The following is a 22,353-nucleotide window of genomic DNA, read 5'->3' on the forward strand; positions in this document are numbered from 1 at the left end:
CGTCCCGTGCCTCCGTTCCGTCCCGTGCCGTGCCTTGCCGTCGTGTCGTGCCTTGCCTCCGTCCCATCCCGTGCCGTGCCTTGCCTTGCCTTGCCTCCGTCCCGTGCCCTCTTCGGCGGCCATTGTAAAATTCAAAAGCCGCGCCTCCTCCTTCGCCTGTGATAGGCGGAACACTGAATTTCCCAGCAGCCTGTGTTCCGCCTATCACTGACATCGTATCATCCTCGTCCGTAGTACGAGGATGATACGATGTCCGTGATAGGCGGAACACAGGCTGCTGGGAAATTCAGTGTTCCGCCTATCACAGGCGAAGGCGGAGCCGGAGGCGCGGCTTTTGAATTGTAGAATGGCCGCTGTCTGTCTGCTCGACACGCTGATCGAGCGGGCAGACAGCGATGACTCGAGTATAAGCCGAGGGGGGCACTTTCAGCCTCAAAAAAGAGGCTGAAAATCTCGGCTTATACTCGAGTATATACGGTATGTATATATTTTTTAGTAGAGACCCTAGAGAATAAAATGGCGGTGGTTGCAATATTTTATGTCACACTGTATTTGTGCAGCGGTCTTTCAAATGCAATTTTTTGGAAAAAATGAATGCATAAAAAACAAAACAAAAACAAACAGTCCAGTAAAGTTAACCCAATTTTTTTGTATATGTATTTATGTGAAAGATTTTATGCCGTGAGAATCATGATCTTTATTCTAAGCGAAGAAAAAAAAACCCGTGATTCTCATTTTGGCCAGAATCGTGCAGCTCTACTGTAAACCTGTCTAGAAATGATGCAGATTCAGAGTAGGAAGGGGGCCTAGACCTGGGCGTGTGCATTTAGGGGGGAATATGTGGAGTCAGCCTGGGGGTTAATTGAAGAGGGCAGGTACTTCCCCTTCAGACCTGCTTATTGCAAGCTGAGTTGAAAATGTCAGAGGAGAAGTGTGTTTGGACAGAGATGGCTGTTGAGCTATCAAAGCTGAGAGGAGCTTGAAACTGGAAGGAGCCCTGTTACACATGACTTGATGCTGCTGGGTGAGCTTGCCTGAACTTGGACTTTACCATGTTATATGCTGTGGCTGGGATGCTGAGCATTATTTAAAAGGACTGTCTTATACTGCCAAGAAGAGTTTTTGTGTTTGAACTGCCTATAAAGACAAAGCTTGTCAATTTTCTGTTGCTTTTTGCTGAATAAAGTCTTAAGTTGACTGAACTGTCTTAGCCAGCTTGTTACCTCCTGATCCCTTACAGGACTAAGAGCTCATGGCCCTCAACACAATGGCTGCTAAAATCTGGTGAAGACATAAATCAAAATCTTAATCTCACACCAAGAACTTAAAGTGGTTCTAAAAAGGGAAAACCTTTTTTACCTTCATGCATTATGGTAAAGTTTTTCCAGTATTTGTATCGCCCCTTCACCCCCGAAATCCTAGAGTCACTTAATGGTGTGCCTGTCTGCAGTGGCTCTCTCCTGTCTCACAGGATTGAGGCAGCAGCAGAAGCCACTGGCTCCTGCTGCTGTCAATCGAATCCTGCAAGCAGAGAACAGGGGAACCGGGGCCAAGGCACACTGTCTATGTATTCACATAGTCTAGGAGCAAGCCTGCATGTGCTTCCCCATAGGAAGCGGCTTCGTATGGTGGCACACAAAGAGGAGGAGGAGCCAACTGTGCTGGCAGGGAACCCCAGAGGACCAGGGACCCCAGGAAGGGAAGATCAAGACCATTGCACAGATCAAGTATACATTACTATAAAAAAAAAAAAAAAAAAAACACACAAACGAGCCTTTAAAACCCCCTTTAACTTTAGCTTCCCATTGGGTATTAAAGGGCCCATATTATTGTTTGAAGGATCCACACACAAAAAAAGAAATTGAAAAATATTTATTAAATAGCTGTGCTATATACAATTTTATTGCTGGCATAGCAACACATTCAGAGAACAAATCAAGGTAGTGTCATCTCTGGTCTGCAGTAGGTTCCATCTAGGAGAGAAAACAAAAATTTTAAATTCCACAATACTTTTTTTTTTGCCGGTTTAAAATCAAATACCAATACAAAGTCTAGCAGCAAATGGTTACTATGCTCACTATCTTACTGAAGGAAAAGGAGGAAAAAGGAAAAAAAAAGAAGAAAAAAAAGGAAGAGTCTACAGGCTTAGAAATATCAGTTTGTAAATGGATAGCAAGCTGGCTAAAAGACAGAATTCAGAGTAGCGGACAGAGAGAGAGAGAGTAGCGGAGAGAGAGAGAGAGAGAGAGTAGCGGACAGAGAGAGAGAGAGAAGCGGACAGAGAGAGAGAGAAGCGGACAGAGAGAGAGAGAAGCGGACAGAGAGAGAGAGAAGCGGACAGAGAGAGAGAGAAGCGGACAGAGAGAGAGAGAAGCGGACAGAGAGAGAGAGAAGCGGACAGAGAGAGAGAGTAGCGGACAGAGAGAGAGAGTAGCGGACAGAGAGAGAGAGTAGCGGACAGAGAGAGAGAGTAGCAGACAGAGAGAGAGAGAGAGAGAGAGAGTGTAGCAGACAGAGAGAGAGAGAGAGAGAGTGAGAGAGTAGCAGACAGAGAGAGAGAGAGAGAGAGAGTAGCAGACAGAGAGAGAGAGAGAGAGAGAGGGGGAGAGAGAGAGAGAATCGGGGAGAGAGAGAGAGAGAAAAAGAGAGAATCGGGGAGAGAGAGAGAGAGAGAAAAAGAGAGAGAGAGAGAAAGAGAGAGAGAAAAAGAGAGAGAGAAAAAGAGAGAGAGAAAAAGAGAGAGAAAAAGAGAGAGAAAGAGAGAGAGAGAGAAAGAGAGAGAGAGAGAGAGAGAGAGAGAGAGAGAGAGAGACAGAGAGACAGAGAGAGACAGAGAGAGAGAATTTTGCCCCTGTACAAATCATTAGTAAGACCTCACCTGGAATATGCAGTTCAGGTTTGGGCACCAGTTCTCAAAAAGGATAATCAGGGAACTGCAGTAAGTGCAGAGAAGGGCAATCAAGAGGCATTGAGGAGCTCAGCTATGAGGAAAGATTAGAGGAACTTAATTTGTTCACTCTTGAGAAGAGGAGATTAAGGGGGATATGATCAACATGTATAAATATATAAGGGGTCCATATAGTGAACTTGGTGTTGAGTTATTCACTTTAAGGTCAACACTGAGGACAAGGGGGCACTCTTTACGTGTAGAGGAAAAAATTGTTCATTTCCAAATACGGAAAGGTTTCTTCACAGTAAGAGCTGTGAAAATGACTCCCTCCAGAGATGGTTCTGGCCAGCTCAGTAGATTGCTTTAAGAAAGGCCTGGATTCTTTCTAAATGTACATAATATGACTAGGTACTAACATTTATAGGTAAAGTTAATCCAGGGAAAATCTGATTGCCTCTCTGGGATCAGGAAGGAATGTTTCCCCTGTTGTAGCAAATTGGAAACCTGCTTTTCTGTGGGTTTTTCGCCTTCCTCTTGATCAACTGAGTATAGGATTGGGTATATGGGAGCGCATGATATTTCTTAGTTTATTTTTTTATGGTTGAACTAGATGGACTTTTGTCTTTTTTCAACCTGACCAACTATGTTGCTATGAAGAGGGTATACCTGCAAACTTCTCTGCTTAAGCGTTTGTATAAATCTAGATGATGCCTTAAAATGACTGGGTCAGCGATCTGTCCCTGGAGCTGGTAAGACGCAATGGGTATAATCCAATAATACCTGCAACAATAAAGACATAAGCATGCATCAATATAGCTTTAACATGTTATTTTAATCTTTTCTGTTTACAGTAAAACAAATTACACTGCTCATATACAAGGTGAGAACATAGAAACTTCAATTGAAACAGATCTGGTACACATGAATAGTGAAAGCTATGGTGGACAATACAAGGTCTTGCATGAAGATTGGTAAAGCATGTTAGAAATAATCAAATTTATCAAGCAGCAGAAAAAGATGTATGTATGGATGGGAGCTCCAATGTACTCAATTCTGCAAACCCTGTAGTGGTACAGAGGTAAAATTGTTCAAAGACAGTCAAATTGAGTTTAAAGTATAAGTCCACCTTTGGGCCATTACATATTCCACTTGTTTTTAGGGTGCAACATGTTCCCAATGCTATAGCCGGTGCCCGATCCACACATTCCCTGTGACAGCAGTACAGAGAAGTCCCCTGTACTAGCTGTCACTTTTTGAAATCAGAGCGGCCGTGCGGGGGTTCCAACACATGACTGCGTCATTCATTCACACAGATCTAGGAATAAAACACTCATACTGCATTTAAGTCAAATATGACTTGCCTAATCAGTGAATGGATTTTTACCCAGATGTTTTGTGGTTGCACTCACCTAATCACATACAGCAGATCCAGCTTCTGACTATACCCCACTTGAAAAAAATGGAGTAGAGAGAGTAGAAAGTTCTACTCTTAGTAAAATACATTACTCTAGTATTCTACTATACTCACAGGGGCGTTTCTTAATGAATAGCAAAGTCTTTGTGTAATATGTGAATCAGTATCCCTTCTCCTAAAGGGTGTGTAGTGGAGATATGTATGTCTTCATCCAAGGCATTTCGATCGTACTTTCAGGAGTAGGAATTGAAGAATCCTTCATTCGTTTAATAGTTGGTTTATTGTTCAGAAAGAGAAGCAAAGACAAGATTGACATCTGGTAACATATGGCACGGTTTAGGCTTTTAAGGTGGTAGGTACTTCTGGTGTTACATTTTCAAAGTATAGAGTTCCTTCTCTTCCCACCGATCTTCCCTACTCTCATAATCCTACTCCATTCTCATACTGTTTCATGATGTTATGTCAGAATATCCTAATAACACCCATATTTGCATATATACCTAATATGGTTCAGTCTATAGATAAGTAGCATAACTCCACCCATTGTCCTGACATAGTAACTCAAAAATAGAAATATCTACTCCGCAAAACCACTCCTCCCTATACTCTGTTCTGTGACCTTCATAAACCATAACTTATTACTGTACATATAACTTACATATATTTTCAGAAACTTTTATCACTTAAAATATTAACTCTAAAACTTCTAACACTCACCTAATCACATACAGCAGATCCAGCTTCTGACTATACCCCACTCTTGTTTCAAGCAGATAAACAGGCCAAAATAAGCCCTTTCCCAAATCACCAAAATATTTGGCTACACATACAGTGGGGAAAATTGTTTGATCCCTTGCAGATTTTGTAAATTTGCACATTTATACCTATAACATTTCTAGATCCTTCATTTCTTTAGATTTTAAATGATAGAGATCAATCAAAAATCCATGATACAAATGATATAAGTTGATTTGCAGTTCAGGGAGTAAATAAGTATTTAACCACTTCAGCCCCGATAGAACTTAGCCCCTTCCTGACCAAAGCACTTTTGGGATTCGGCACTGCGTCGCTTTAACTGACAATTGCGTGGTCGTGCGACGTTGTAACCAAACAAAATTTATGTCCTTTCTTTCCTCACAAATAGAGCTTTCTTTTGGTGGTATTTGATCTACCCTGCATTTTTTATTTTTTGCGCTATAAACAAAAAAAGCGTCAATTTTGAAAAAAACAAAACAAAACTTTTTGCTATAATAAATACCCCCCAAAAATATATATATAAGAAAACAAAAAACATTTTTCCGCAGTTTAGGCCGATACGTATTCTTCTACATATTTTTGGTAAAACAAAAAAAAAAAAAAAAAAAAAAAATACGCAATACACGATTGATTGGTTTACGCAAAAGTTAGAGCGTTTACAAAATAGGGGATAGTTTTATGGCATTTTTGTTAATATTTTTTTTTTTTTTAAATGGCGGTGATCAGCAATTTTAATCATGACTGCGACATTGTGGCGGACACATCGGACATTTTTGGGACCATTGGTGGTATACAAATGCACGGATTCCTGTGTAAATGACACTGGCAGTGAAGGGGTTAACCACCAGGTGGCAGTGTAGGGGTTAAGTGTGTCCTAGGGGTGTGTTGCTAACTGTGGGGGAAGTGGCTATGTTTTACAGATCACTGATCTCTGCTCCAATCACAGGAATCACGTGACCTTTTGCTGCCGTATATCGGCGTGAGGCGGTTGGGAAGCGGTTAATCCCCAAGCAAAACATGACTTAGAACTTGGAGAAACCCTTGTTGGCAAGCAGAGCTAAGGCGTTTCTTGTAGGCGGTTACCAGGGCTGCACACATCTCAGGAGGCATTTTGGTACACTTTTCTTTACAGATCTTCTCGAAATCCGTAAGGTTTCTTGGTTGTCACTTGGCAACTAGAAGTTTCAGCTTTCACCATACATTTTCTATAGGATTAAGGGCCAGAGTCAAGTAAAACTTTGTCACTGCACGTAAGAACATACAGTAGAATGAAATGTATCTCACAGCGCCATGCTACTACATACAAATTAAACATAATTATAAATATACAGAGAATAAAAACACCAATAAAAGAAAACTTATACACATCTGGGAACTGTATATATAGTATATACATTATATAGTATATGTAACTGTACACATACTATATGTTTCTAAAAGTCTTTGTAGCAGCAAGTGTTTATAAAAGTCTCTAGTGCATATTCAAGATTAAAAAGGAGGGGATGCGAGACCTTCCTGGTCACAATTTATAGGTTGTAGAAGAGGTTTCAAAGAGGATTGGAGTTGAGGACTCTCACAGCTTTGGGGGGGGGGACAAAAAACAAAAACAAAAAAAAAACACTAGGACAGTCTGACAGTCCTAGTTTTGATACTCCGGTACCTTCTACCTGATGGCAAGAGCTGAAAGACTGTGGGGGGGGGGGGGGGGGATGGGTAGGATCCCTCACGATACTGGTAGCTTTGCTGGAGCATCATGTATGGAAAATGTCCAGGATGAAGGGGCGAGACACACCAATCTTTTCTGCAGTCTTCACTAGCCGCTGCAGGGTTTTGCAGTCAGCAGAACTGCAGTTCCCATACCAGACAATGATGCAGCTGGTCAGCACGCTTTCAATGGTTCCCCTATAGAATGTAGTAAGGATGGGTGGAGGGAGACTGGCTTTAAGGTGGTGGAGAATATATGGGTGCTGTTGTGCCTTCTTAGTGATGTGAGGTTAGTTGAGGTAAGATCCTCTGATATGTGCACTCCCAGGAATTGAATACTGCTTACTCTCTCCACAGTCAAGCTGTGGATGGTCAGTGGGGAGTGATCAACAGAATTTCTCCTGAAATCCATCACAATCTCCTTTCTTTTGTTTACATTTAGGAACAGGTTGTTTGTACTACACCATTTAACCAGTTGTTCCACTTCCGCTTTGTAGAGTTTCATCATTGTTGCTGAGACCTACCACAGTTGTGTCATCTGCAAACTTTATGATATGGTTGGAGCTGAACTTGGCAGTACAGTCGTGAGTCAGCAGTGTGAAGAGCAGTGGACTGAGCACACATCCCTGTGGGGCACCCATGCTCAGTGTGGTAGTACTTGACGTGCTGCAGCCAACACGAACTGACTGAGGTCTTCCGGTTAAAAAGTCCAGGATCCAATTACAGAGGGACAGGTTGAGGCCCAGCGAGTTCAATTTAGTGATACGTTTCTGAGGAATTATTGTATTAAAGGCTGAGCTAAAGTCAATGAACAGCATTCTAACATAAGAGTCTTTCTGCTCTAAATGGGTAAGGGCCAAGTGAAGAGCAGATACTGCATCGTCCGTGGAATGGTTTGAACGGTATGCAAACTGATATGGGTCCAGCGTGTTTGAAAGACTGGACTTAATGTGATACATGACTAACCTCTCAAAGCACTTCACCATTATTGGAGTTTGAATGACTATTGTCCCATAGCACTAACAGGGCACAGGGGTCTTTGGCACTGGAATTATGATGGTGGATTTAAAGACATATAGGGACAACCACCTGGCTCAGCAAAATGTTAAAGATATCTGTAAGGACATCTGTCAGCTGTACAGCACAGTCTCAGCACACATCCAGGTATGTCATAAGGTCCAGTAGCCTTCTGTTGGTTGATCCTGAACAGTATCTTCCTTTACGTCGGCTGAAGAAAAGCAGAGCACCCAGTCATTTCGGGATTTAGTAGTAGTAGAGTGATTTTTGGTTCTGCATTTCAAGCCATGCATAAAAATGGTTGAGTGCATCCAGGAGAGAAGTATCATTATCATTGGCCTGTGGCAGGGGCTTGTAGTTAGTGATGGTCTGAATAGCTTGCCACAGGGCCCGTGTGTCTTTGCTTTTGCTAAAGTGTTAGAGACTGGCTAGGCAACTCCATGACCTTAAAGTACTACTTCTTTAGCAACTCCTATGTTGCCTTGGTGATATGTTTTGGGCCACTGTCATGCTGGAAGACCGATCTTCAGTGTTCTGGCTGAGGGAAGATGGTGCTCATCCAAGATTTTACAATACATGACCCCATCCATTGGCCGCCCTCCATGCGGCAAAGTCAGCCTATACCTTTATCAGAGAAACAGCCCCAAAGCATGTTTCCACCTCTGTGCTTGGCTATTGAGACGGTGTTCTTAGAGTCGGTCAGCATTTTTCTTCCTCCAAAACACAGCAAGTCTAGTTAATGCCAAAGAGCTCAATTTTGGTCTCATCTGACCACAGAATTTTCTCCCAATCCTTCTCTGAATCATTTAGATACTCATTGGCAAACTTCAGACGGGCCTTCTGGAGGAAGGGGACCTTGCAGACGCTGCAGGATTTCAATCCATGTTAGCATATTGTGTTACAAATGGTTTGTTTGGTGATTGTGGTCCTAACTGCCTTGAGATCATTCACAAGCTCCTCCCGTGTAGTTCTGGGCTGATCCCTCACTTTTCGCATGATCATCCTTACCCCATGAGGCGAAATCTTGCATGAAGCTCCAGACCAAAGGCGATTGTTATTTTGTATTTCTCCCATTTGCGAAAAATCGCTCTAACAGTTGTCTCCTCACCAAGCTTGTTGCTGATGGTCTCGTAACCCATTCCAGCCTTGTGCAGGTCTACAATCTTCTCCCTGATGTCCGTTAACAGCTCTTTGGTCTTGCCTATGATGGTGGGTTTGAATAGAAGAAAGATTCTGTGGACAGGTGTCTTTTATACACATCATGAGTTGACGTAAGGAGCACCTTCTTGGCGAAGAAGGTATATATCTCCAGTATGGCTGTGTCATGGACTGCCATTATTTTTATTACCCAGCCACTTATTGAATTTTTTGTGTTCACAATATTAACATCATTGGACACTTTATAGATTACCAGCTTCTATATTGGAGTTGACATCTATTTATATTTAAATTTCGCTTTTGTTTGTGTTAGAATAGATGATCAGCCTGGCTAACGTTTTAGTTTGTCATTTGAAACACAAATGGTAATATATCAAATGTTCAATGATGTGAAAACCAAAAAAAGTATATATGAATAGTGAACACATAAGTGATTGGATAATACAAATAATGACAGTCCATGACACACTTCACCTGCATTAACCAGTTCCAGATCGCCCACTGTGGCAGGGCAGCTTGCCTGCGAGAAACAACTTACCTGTATTGTCTGCGCTCCCTGGTTTGAGGCACACGCCACCGGCGACGTGCTCCCGCTGTGATTGGACCCAGCAGGAGCCAGTCAGTGGGGCTGTCGGCCACCCGTAATTGTTCTTGGGAATGACAGAATGGTGGTCTATAAACAAGGCAGGCCGTTGTTCTGTCAGACACAGATCTGTGATTCCTAGTAATCAAGAACACAGATCTGTCTAGTGTCAGCATCCCCCACACAGATAGCACTCCCAGGGAACACATGTAACCCTTTGATTGCCCCTGATAATCCCTTCCCTGACAGTGTCATTTATACTGTGACAGTGCATATTTTGTTTTTAGCACTGATCACTGTGTATTGGTGTCACCGGTCAAAAAGTGTCACTCGGTGTTCAATTTGTCCACTGCAATGTCGCAGCCCAGCTAAAAATCAGTGATCGCCACCATTAGTAAAGAAAAAAAAAAAAAAGGCCCAAAATCTCTCTTGTAGTTTGTAAACGCAATAACTGTCGCGTAAACGAATCAATATACGTGTATTATGATTTTTTTTTTAGCAAAAATATGTAGAATACAAACAGGCCTAAACTGATGAAGGAATTTTTTATTTTTTTTTAACCACTTTCAGACCGGACCATTTTGCTGGTAAATGACCAGAGGTCTTTTTACACTTTGGCACTGCGCTGCTTTAACTGGTAATTGCGCGGTCATGCAATGTTGTACCCAAACGAAATTTGCGTCCTTTTCTTCCCACAAATAGAGATTTCTTTTAAAGGTATTTGACTGACTCTGCGATTTTTATTTTTTGCGATATAAACGTAAAAAAACCGCAAATTTTGAAAAAAAAATGATATTTTCTACTTTTTGTTATTAGAAAAATCCAATAAACTCAATTTTAGTCATACATTTAGGCCAAAATGTATTCAGCCACATGTCTTTGGTAAAAAAAAAGTCAATAATTGTATATTTATTGGTTTGCGCAAAAGTTGTCACATCTACAAACTAAGGTACATTTTCTGGAATTTACGCAGCTTTTAGTTTATGACTGCCTATCTCATTTCTTGAGGTGCTAAAATGGCAGGGCAGTACAAAACCCCCCCAAATGACCCCATTTTGGAAAGTAGACACCCTAAGGAAATTGATAAGAGGCATGTTGAGCCCATTGAATATTTTATTTTTTTGCCGCAAGCGATTGAATAATGACAAAAAAAAAATTGTTTTTTTTTTTTACACAAAGTTGTCACTAAATGATATATTGCTCACACATGCCATGGTTATATGTGGAATTTTACCCCAAAATACATTCTGCTGCTTCTCCTGAGTACGGGGATACCACATGTGGTCGACTTTTTGGAAGCCTAGCCGCGTACGGGGCCCCGAAAGCCAAGCACCGCCTTCAGGATTTCTAAGGGCATACATATGTCATTTTACTCCTCACTACCTATCACAGTTTTGAAGGCCATAAAATGCCAAGATGGCACAAAACCCCCACAAATGACCCCATTTTAGAAAGTAGACACCCCAAGCTATTTGTTGAGAGGCATGTTGAGTCCATGGAATAATTTATATTTTGCCACAAGTTGCGGGAAAATGACAAACTTTATAAATTTTTCACAAAGTTGTCACTAAATGATATATTGCTCACACATGCCATGGGCATATGTGAAATGACACCCCAAAATAAATTCTGCTGCTTCTCCTGAGTACGGGGATACCACATGTGTGGGATTTTTTGGGAGCCTTGCCGCGTACGGGGCCCCGAAAACCAAGCACCGCCTTCAGGCTTTCTAAGAGCGTAAATTTTTAATTTCACGCCTCACTACCTATTACAGTTTTGAAGGCCATAAAATGCCAAGATGGCACAAAACCCCCACAAATGACCCCATTTTAGAAAGTAGACACCCCAAGCTATTTGGTGAGAGGCATGTTGAGTCCATGGAATATTTTATATTTTGCCGCAAGTTGCGGGAAAATTACAAACTTTTTTTATTTTATTTTTTCACAAAGTTGTCACTAAATGATATATTGCTCACGCATGCCATGGGCATATGTGAAATGACACCCCAAAATAAATTCTGCTGCTTCTCCTGAGTACGGGGATACCACATATGTGGGACTTTTTGGGAGCCTAGTCGCGTACGGGGCCCCAAAAGCCAAGAACCGCCTTCAGGCTTTCTAAGGGCGTACATTTTTGATTTCACGCCTCACTACCTATTACAGTTTTGAAGGCCATAAAATGCCAAGATGGCACAAAACCCCCACAAATGACCCCATTTTAGAAAGTAGACACCCCAAGCTATTTGCTGAGAGGCATGTTGAGTCCATGGAATATTTTATATTTTGCCACAAGTTGCGGGAAAATTACAAACTTTTATTTTTTTTTATTTTTTTTTCACAAAGTTGTCACTAAATGATATATTGCTCATGCATGCCAGGGACATATGTGAAATGACACCCCAAAATAAATTCTGCTGCTTCTCCTGAGTACGGGGATACCACATGTGTGGGACTTTTTGGGAGCCTAGTCGCGTACGGGGCCCCGAAAACCAAGAACCGCCTTCAGGATTTCTAAGGGTGTAAATTTTTGATTTTACACCTCACTACCTATCACAGTTTTGAAGGCCATAAAATGCCAAAATAGCACAAAACCCCCCAAAATGACCCCATTTTGGAAAGTAGACACCCCAAGCTATTTGCCGAGAGGCATGGTGAGTATTTTGCAGCTCTCATTTGTTTTTCAAAATGAAGAAAAAAAAAATAATGTATATTTTTTTTCTTTTTTTCAAAACTTTGTGACAAAAATGAAGGTCTGCAAAATACTAACCATACCTCTCGGCAAATAGCTTGGGGTGTCTCCTTTCCAAAATGGGGTCACTTGGGGGGATTTTGTGCTATCTGGGCATTCCATGGCCTCCGAAACTGTGATAGGCAGTGAGGAATGAAATCTAAAATTTACACCCTTAGAAATCCTGAAGGTGGTGCTTGGATTTTGGGGTACCGTACGCGGCTAGGCTCCCAAAAGGTCTCACACTTGTGGTATCCCCGTACTCAGGAGAAGCAACAGAATGTATTTTGGGGTGTAATTTTACATATAACCATGGCATGTTTGAGCAATATATCATTTAATGACAACTTTGTGCAAAAAAAAAAAAAAAAAAAAAAAAATAATGTATTTTTTCCACAACTTTTGTCAAAATATAAAATATTCCATGGACTCGACCTGCCTCTCAGCAAATAGCTTGGGGTGTCTACTTTCTAAAATGGGGTCATTTGGGGAGGTTTTGAACTGTCCTGGCATTTTATGCACAACATTTAGAAGCTTATGTCACACATCACCCACTCTTCTAACCACTTGAAGAAAAAGCCCTTTCTGACACTTTTTGTTTACATGAAAAAATATTTTTTTTTGCAAGAAAATTACTTTGAACCCCCAAACATGAAGTGTTTTTTTAAAGCAAAAGCCCTACCGATTAAAATGGTGGGTGTTTCATTTTTTTTTTTCACACGGTATTTGCGCAGCGATTTTTCAAACGCATTTTTTGGGGAAAAAACACACTTTTTTTTATTTTAATGCACTAAAAATATCACTATATTGCCCAAATGTTTGATGAAATAAAAAATATGATCTTAGGCCGAGTACATGGATACCAAACATGACATGCTTTAAAATTGCGCAGAAACGTGCAGCAGCGACAAACTACGTACATTTTTAAAAGCCTTTAAATGCCTTTACAGGTGACCACTTTAGATTTACGGAGGAGGTCTACTGCTAAAATTAGTACCCTCGATCTGACCTTCGTGGTGATACCTCACATGCATGGTGCAATTGCTGTTTACATATGCCACCAGACCAACGCTTGCGTTCCGCGTTGCGCCTTAGCAGGGGGGGACAGGGGTGTTTTTTTTTATTTATTTATTTTTTTATTATTTATTTTGCTTTTTTTTAAACTGTTCCTTTCATTTATATATTTTTTTTTATGATTTTTATTGTTATCTCAGGGAATGTAAATATCCCCTATGATTGCAATAGGTAGTGACAGGTACTCTTTTTAAAAAAAATTAGGGTCTATCAGACCCTAGATCTCTCCTCTGTCCTCAAAGCATCTGACCACACCAAGATCGGTGTGATAAAATGCTTTCCCAATGGCGCTGTTTACATCCCGCAAAATCTAAGTCATGAAATGTTCGTAGCTTCCGGTGTCTTAGGCCATAGAGATGATTGGAGCCATTCTGATCTCTGATCAGCTCTATGGTCAGCTGGCGGAACCACCGGCTGCATTCTCAGGTTCCCTGTTGGGACAGGAGAGCCTGAGAAAACCATGGAAGATGGTGCGGGGGGGGGGGGGGACATTCCCTCCCACTGCTTGTAAAAGTAGTCTAGAGGCTAATTAGCCGCTAGGATTGCTTTTACATAAAAGCCGACCACTGGCTGAAAAGAATGATACCAAGATGATACCTAAACCTGCAGGCATCATTCTGGTATAAGCACTCAAAGTCCCGCAACATACCAGTATGTTGCTGGAACTGGTTGGGCATATATTGTAATTTTTTTTTCATGCAGCCTGTGGGCTGAACGAAAAAAAAATATTGATCGGTGGGTATGCCCACCATTAGATACCACCCTTCATCCACTCACTTTCTAATGGTGGGCATACATGCACCATTTATATATGCCGAAGCATGGGGGCATCCTCCCGCAAAAGGTAGGAGCAGATCGCTCCTCCACCCCTTATGCCCCCATGCTTCAGCATATATGCTCTTTTTTAACTGTGGTGGTGAAATCACCTCCGACAGTGCTGGAATCGCGGCTTTATGTATCATGGGAGCAAACGCTGTTGCTGTCAAGATAAATAAATCCGCTCTGCAGCAGAATGGCGTACCTGCTAAGCAAATGATGGTTAACAATAAAACAAAGTAACATTACAGTATAACAGTAGGACTTACCATACCTGCAAAGCAAATACAAAAAAAAAAAAAAAAAATCGCAAAAAATAACACATTTAACACAATCTGTGCCTAAAATATATATATGCCGAAGCATGGGGGCATCCTCCCGCAAAAAAGTTATGCCGCGTACATACATTCAAACTTTTCCACGGGCAAGCCCTCCGTCGGAATTTTGACTGTATGTACGCGGCATTAGGAGCAAAATCGCTCCTCCACCCCTTATGCCCCCATGCTTCGGCATATATGCTCTTTTTTAACTGTGGTGGTGAAATCACCTCCGACAGCGCTGGAGTCGTGGCTTTACATATCGTGGGAGCAAACGCTGTCAAGATAAATAAATCCACGCTACAGCTGAATGGCGTACCTGAAAACAAAAAATGGTTAACAATAAAACATTGCAGAATAGAATACAGTACAAAGGAGCAGAACAATAGAGAGAGAATAGAGAGAGAGAGAACAATAAAACGACAACTATTTTTGTTTTTTTTATTTTATATTTTTTTTAACACTTTTTCTGTTGTAACGGTTCCAGCGGTTTGGGTCTCTCAAAATGCGATGGCATCTTGGGAGACCCTGTGAACGTGTGCCTAGCCTGTGCAATGCTGTACCCTACGCTAATACTCAACTAGTGAATGGTAGCGTTCAAAACACTCACCCTGACAAAGACCAGGCTGGTCAGGACAGCGGGGACAATAAGAACGGGTGTCACGCCTAAATCCGCGCTTTCTGCAGACACGACATTTTCTTTGGGGGGCTCGTTGGGTAGGGGTACTCGGGATGACATAAGAATAATGCCTCTCATGCAGCCGGCTTACTGCATCTGGTAGGGGAAGGTGAGGTGGAGCACCGCCTGGATACAGAAGGGCTCTGACGATATCCTCCTGGAATTTGAGGAAGGATCCAGTCCGTCCTGAAGCTTTGTGTAGTACATAAGCATTCAGTATAGCCAATTGGAATAAATAAACAGACACTTTTTTGTACCAGCGTCTGGACTTACGGGCAACTAGATACGGCGCCAACAACTGGTCATTGAGGTCCACCCCTCCCATGTTAAGGTTATATTTGTGGACACAGAGGGGTTTCTCCACAATACCAGTCGCCGTAGGAATTTGGACCGTCGTGTCTGCATGAAGGGAGGTAAGAACGAAAACATTCTTATTATCCCTCCACTTCATAGCGAGCAAATTATTACTGCGCAAGCAGGCTCTCTCCCCCAGCCTAAGACGGGACTCTACAAGCCGCTGGGGAAAGCCCCGGCGATTAGGTCGCACGGTGCCACATGCTCCAATCTGCTGATCAAACAAGTGACTAAACAGTGGCACGCTTGTGTAATAATTGTCCACGTACAAGTGGTACCCCTTTCCGAATAAGGGTGACACCATGTCCCACACTATCTTGCCAGCGCTTCCTATGTAGTCAGGGCAGTTCTCCGGCTCTACGTGACTATCTCTTCCCTCATAAACCATGAAACTACGTGTATAGCCTGTGGCCCTGTCACAGAGCTTATACATCTTGACCCCGTATCTGGAACGCTTGTTGGGGACGTATTGTTTGAATGACAAGCGACCAGAAAACTTAATCAGGGACTCATCAACGCAGACAACTTGATCGGGAGTAAACAAGGCTGCAAAACGTTGGTTGAAGTGGTTTATGAGGGGCCGAATTTTGGAGAGCCGATCGTACTCAGGGTCTCCACGAGGACGACAGAGTTCATTGTCGCTGAAGTGCATGAACCGCAAAATCATCTCGTATCGTGCCCTGGACATGGAAGCAGAGAACACGCGCATATGGTGAATTGGGTCAGTGGACCAATATGACCGCAACTCACTCTTTTTGGTTATGCCCATGTTGAGGGAGAGGCCCAGAAAGATTTTAAATTCGGAAACCATAACTGGTTTCCATTGTCTGGCAAGGGCGGACTGGGGAATAGTGGCGATGTGTTGAGCAGCGTACAAATTGGTTTGGTCCACAATAGATCTAAAGAGATCTTCGGTGAAAAACAGTGAGTAAAAGTCAAGTGTCGTAAAATCAACTGTTTCCACGTTAATGCCAGGTTGGCCAGTGAATGGGGGAAGTACGGGTTCTGCAGAAGTGGTGGGCACCCAAATAGGATTGGCGAATTCTGCAGGAAGGGCACTATGGGTACGACGGGCCTGTCTTTGTCTTCTTGGTGGCAGCGGGACACTACTTGTGCTTGCCACCTCGCCAGCTTGAACTGCACTTATGGGACTCGCCACGTCACCACGTGTTACTGCAGTGCTGGATGTAGGTCCAGGGTGTACTAGGCCGCTGGTGCTTGCCAGTTCACCAGAAGGATGAGCGGCTCTAGTACGTCTCTGCTCCATACGAGTGGCCTGCGGTTTATGCACCTCAACAACAGAATACATTCGGGATCGGGCACACCTGTCCCTAACAGAGGCCTCATCTCCGTCGTCAGAGCTATCTGTCATGGAGCCGCTGTCCTCTACAGGATCGTATTCTGAGCCTGAATCTGACAGATGAGTGACGTCCTCTTCACTATCTGTCATGCTCAGAAACGTGTAGGCCTCTTCACTAGTGTACCTTCGCTTTGCCATTTTGGGCTCTAAATTTAGGGGTACACTAGTGAGACTCACAGGTAAAAAAGCACCTAGCCTGTCAGCGACTGTTTCAAAACGCTACAAAAAAACTGTTAGCGATCGCAGGGATCAAGCCTGACTCTGCGAACGCTGCAGTTATGTGTGTTGTGTTTTGTAAGTGACAGTGATCGATCGATACTGCACTTGGGTGGGCTGGGCTGGGCTTGGCGGAGGGGCTAAACGCAGGTGCTAGCGGGTATCTGGGCTGATCCCGCTAACAATGCGTTTTGGGAAACCTAAAATGCAGGCAATGCTAATATAGATCTGATCAGATACTATATTACTAAGGGAGGTGTATGCTTTGCGCGTGGGTGTTAGCGGTACTGGCACTAACCTGACGCTGGGGCGACGCAGGCCTTATCTGACCCTCAAACTTATATCACCCGCCAGGTGATCAGGGGGTTAAACCTTTATTAGGTAATAAATGGCGGGTGCCCTGAAACAAAAAAAAAATAACTAACCAACCAGCGTCACCTGTAACAGTTATATGGTGATCACTGGTGAAAGGGTTAACTGGGGGGCAATCAGGGGGCTATGCGGTAGTATATGGGGGTCCCTGACGCTATAAAAAGCTGCGGCGAACCCAAATACTTACCTGCCTAACTAGCGTCACCTGTGACACTAATACAGCGATCAGAAAAAAATCGCTTATTAGTGACACTGGCGACGGGGGGTGATCACGGGGTTAAACCTTTATTGGGGGGGTTAGGGGGGCACCCTAGAGCTAAAGGGGGCTAACCCTAACTGCCCTAACAGTTATTACAGTCACAAATGACACCAATGCAAAATAAAAAAAAATAAAAAAATGCACTTGGTGTCACTGTGACTGGGGGGGGCAGGGGTGATTGGGGGGTGATTGGGGGGTGAAAAGTGTGCCTGGCGTGTTCTACTGTTAGTGTAGTGTGTTGGTGCAACTCACCGATCCTCTCTCCTCCGTGCCGGAACGAAAAAGACCGATTGGGCCCCCGACCCGGGGGAAGGCAGGGACGTACATGTACGCCAATATGCCTGCCCGTGCCATGCTGTCGACGTACATCGTCGTGCGGCGGTCGGGAACTGGTTAACATTTTTATTGGACAGGTTTTATCACAGAAAGTAAAAAAAAAAAAAAAAAAAAAAAGTTGTTTTTTTCCAAAATTGTTGCTCTTTTTTGGTTTATAGCGCAAAAAATAAAAAATGCAGAGGTGATCAAATACCATCAAAGATAGATATCTGTGGGGGGGTGGAGAAGGAATATCAAATACACTGTTTCAAGACTGCGCTATTGTTAGTTAAAATAACGTAGTACCGTATCACAAGAAATGGACTGGTCATAAAAGGGTAAAATCCTTCTGGGGGCTGAAGTGATTAAGAAAAAGAGCAAGGTTTTAGCTGATTTTCATGGCACCAACTTTACAAATAATGCTCATATTTAATCCACTGCATGCAAACATTTATAGATTATAAAATGTGTATTTCCTAAGGGAATCTAGTTTTGACAGTTGTTTAGATTAACCACTTCCTGAACGCCGCACGACGATGTACGGCAGAATGGCACGGGCAGGCAAACTGACGTACAGGTACATCCATTTGAAATTGCCACCCTGCCATCGCATGCGCACCGCTGGCGGGCGCACGCCAGTGGGGACCCCTGTGAGTCCGGTCGCGGGTCCCGTGGACACCATCGCCGCGGGGATACCCGCGATCTTCTCGCGGGAGGCTGAACGGGGAGATGCAGAAGTAAACAGCATCTTCCCGTTCTGCCTAGCAATAAGTGACACTGATCTCTGCTCCCTGTGATTGAAGCAGAGATCAGTGTTCGGTAACACAGCCACGCCCCCCGCAGTTAGTAACATGCCCCTAGAACACACTTAACCTCTACACTGCCACCCGCTGGTTAACCCCTTCACTGCCAGTGTCATTTACACAGGAATCAGTGCATTTGTATGGCACTGATTGCTGTATAAATGACAATGGTCCCAAAAATGTGTCAAAAATATCCGATGTGTCCGCCATGTCGCAGTCACAATAAAAGTCGCTGATCGCCGCCATTACTAGTAAAAAAAAAATGTATTAATAAAAATGCCATAAAACTATCCCCTATTTTGTAAATTTTGTGCAAACGAATTAATCGCTTATTGCGTTTTGTTTTTTACCAAAAATATGTAGAAGAATACGTATCGGCCTAAGCTGAGGAAATCATTTTTTTATATATATATTTTTGGGGGATATTATAGCAAAAAGTAAAAAATTCGTTTTCAAAATTGTTGCTTTTTTTGTTTATAGCGCAAAAAATTAAAACCGCAGGGGTGATCAAATACCCCCAAAAGAAAGCTCTCTTTTGTGGGGGGAAAAAATGGACGTAAATTTTGTTTGGGAGCCACAACGCACGACCGTGCAATTGCCAGTTAAAGCAACACCGTGCCGAATCGCAAAAAGTGGTCTGGTCTTAAGCCAGCAAAATGGTCCAGTCTGAAAGTGGTTAACTAAACTTATTCAAAAATGTTAAATTAGCTTTGATCTTGGAGCTTAGTGTGATGAATATGAATTCTTCCTTACCTGAAGTAGTCCTTTTGCAGCTTTATAATGCAATCCTAGTATCTTGTTACGTACCGCCATGTCTGCTTGTCATGTCTGAAAATTAAACAAAAATTATATAGTTTCAGCCATTTCAAAATTACAAAGCCTGCTGTACTTAGGGAGAGATTCATGGAAGGCTTTATAAGTATTAAACTAGGACTGAAGGGGGGAGGAGAATTAGAACATGAGGCAAACAAGTTAGTCAGGGGCCAGACACTAAATAAAGGTTAAATAAGGGAAGATAGGAAATTACTTATTTGCCATTGACTATGTTAAAATACTGTAATTGCCAATGTTTGATTGTAACTACTAAAAGATATGCAAACACAAGTGCAAAATGTAACAATTAAAGTGTTTGTTCACCGATGCCAGAAGTTTGTAAAGCAAAATAGAGTTGAAAGCTTTGGAGCAAGAAGAGAACTAATTTAATTGGTATTGCTGAATCTTGGCTTTATTCTTCACATGACAGTTATTAATATTCCTGGTTATGCTGTCGTTCGATACGCTTTTGTTTTACCCTGTCTCTCCGATGTGTCTCTTTTTAAGACGAGATCTCAAAGAGTGCGAAAGAGGAGAGAGTGATGGAACTGAAGCATTATGGGTGGAGCTGCATAGAGTTGTGCATACTTCAAAGTTAATCATTGGAATTTATTAAAGGTCACCCAAAGTTCACAAAGGTGTAGATTCAGCTCCTTGCACAGATTAAAGGGCTGCAGGGCCTGGCATAGTGATAGGGGTTTTAACTTCTCTGAGATTATCTGGAGTAATGGTACTAAAGTATGACCCCTTTAAAATCAAATTTTGTTGCTTTGTGCAACTTATAACCTTCACTCTGATGTTATAACACCAACATGTCAGTTTTTTTTTTTTTTTTAATCCTAAAACAGAACCAGAGTTGGAAAGAGGATCACCCCCTTACGCCAGTATTTTGTTGAACAACCTTGTGTTTTAAATTACAGCCTTTAGTCTGTCGGGATAGGTCTCTACTAACTTAGCAATATTTGTCCACTCTTCTTTGCAGAACTGCCAAAGTTCATGTAAATGTGATGGTGACCGTTTGTGGACTGCAGTCATCAAGTCATTCCACATATTTTCAATGGGGCTTAAGTCTGGGCTCTGACTACTCTGTTCATTTTTGTTACATGCTTTGGGTCATTGTCATGTACTGTATATTAGCACCGCCGTGCTTTACTATAGGAATGGCGTTATTTGGATGGTGAGCTGTATTTTATTTCTGCCAGTCATATTGTTTGGTGTGGAGGCCAAATAATTCCACTTTAGTGTCACCTGACCAGAATACCTTTTTCCATGTGACCTCAAAATCTTTAAAAAGGTGCATTTTGGCAAAGCTCAATCATGACTGCATGTAGCCTTTCTTGAAGAGTTTTTTTTCTTGAAACCCTCCCATTTGTGGGGAATTTATTATATTGTTGTCACAAGCACATAATGGCCACTCTGTCAAATTCCTGCAACTGCTTCAGAGTTGCTGTAGGCCTCTTGGTAGCATCTGACCAGTTGCCTCCTGACACAGTCATCCAGTTTGTAGCGATGTCTGATCCAGGGAGGGTCTGTGCTGTACCACATACCTTAAACTTCTTAATAATTGACTTCACTGTGCGTCTAGGCATCGTTAAAGCCTTTTTTTGTATCAATTTCCTGACTTGTGCCTGTCCCCAACTTTATCCCGGAGATCTTATGACAGTGCCTTGCCACCCATTTCAGGCCACAAAGCAACAAAATGTGATTTTGAAAGGGGATGATAGTTCCCACCCAAAGTTAAAATAGCTATACATATTAAGAAAACATTTATGATATAAAAAAGAAAGGAAACTCATTTAAAAAAAACTTAAGAACATGACAATGTAAAAAGAAAGTCACAAAAATGCAAAATGAATGACGTTGCAAAAGAGTAGGACACACTCCAATAGATTCTTCAGACATAATAGTAAAAAAAAAAAAAAAAAAAAAAAAAAAAAGTCAGGTCTGAGCATGTAGACTTTTACAATTGAATTTTTAGTTGACTAGGAACAACAAAGTCAAACAAATTACTACATTTAAACAAAATGGTACAATTGAGGTACTCATGCATTATCATTCACGGCACCAAAAAACACTTAAAAGTATTTTTGAATTTATTTATACAAAAAATAGATAAAAAGTGGGAGTTACTAAACTTATATAGTCATAAAAAACTTGGCACGTGTGTTAACATACCACAAACTGAAAATGATTTTCCATTTCAAAATCACAGAAATTTCTGGTGAGCAGGAAATATTGGCATGTGTAGATCTGCATCTTTGATATCAATAAAAGCCAAAAATTCCCCTCCTTGGAGGATGGCAACAGCCGACCGGATTGACTCTATGCGAAAGGATCAGATGTTCAAGCGTCGATTCAGATCTTTGAGATCTAGAATAGGTCTTACTTCTCAGTTTGGCTTTGGAACCGTAAAGAGGTTTGAATAAAAACCTGTGCCTTATTCCTCTTAGGGAACTTCTGATATCACCGACTTGGATAATAGATGATCCAGGGCTAGGAGGAGAGCCTTTTTTTCTGGGTCCTTGGGAACATTTGACCTTAGAAACCGAGGAGACAGAAAATCTCAGAACTCTAGTTTGTAACCTAGAGAAGCGGCAGAAGCCACCCATCTGTCTCATCATTGTTCCTGCCAGATCCTTGAAAATTGCAGGAGGCTTCTCCCAGCCGAGCGAGCGGGGGCGCCCCTTCATAAGGAGGCTTTAGCATTCTGTTTTGTGGGCTTTCTG

The 22,353-nt window shown here is 42.2% G+C and overlaps 1 long non-coding RNA gene across 4 annotated transcripts in view; it reads right to left on the bottom strand.

Annotated features, from left to right (window-relative positions):
• Positions 1-1,857: 1,857 nt before the first annotated feature.
• The window catches only part of LOC143983877 (uncharacterized), a 66,669-nt gene continuing 46,173 nt past the window's right edge, over positions 1,858-22,353 (bottom strand). For all 4 annotated transcript variants that reach the window (XR_013274688.1, XR_013274689.1, XR_013274687.1 and 1 more), the window contains 3 exons: positions 19,568-19,642; positions 3,557-3,670; positions 1,858-1,973 (listed from right to left, as the gene is read on the bottom strand). This is a non-coding gene — a long non-coding RNA (uncharacterized LOC143983877). The remainder of the gene's footprint in view (positions 1,974-3,556; positions 3,671-19,567; positions 19,643-22,353) is intronic.

This window comes from Lithobates pipiens, unplaced genomic scaffold (genome assembly GCF_037356315.1).
Source record: "Lithobates pipiens isolate NorthernLeopardFrog02 unplaced genomic scaffold, aLitPip1_a1.2 Scaffold_16, whole genome shotgun sequence".
Lineage (NCBI taxonomy): Eukaryota > Metazoa > Chordata > Amphibia > Anura > Ranidae > Lithobates > Lithobates pipiens.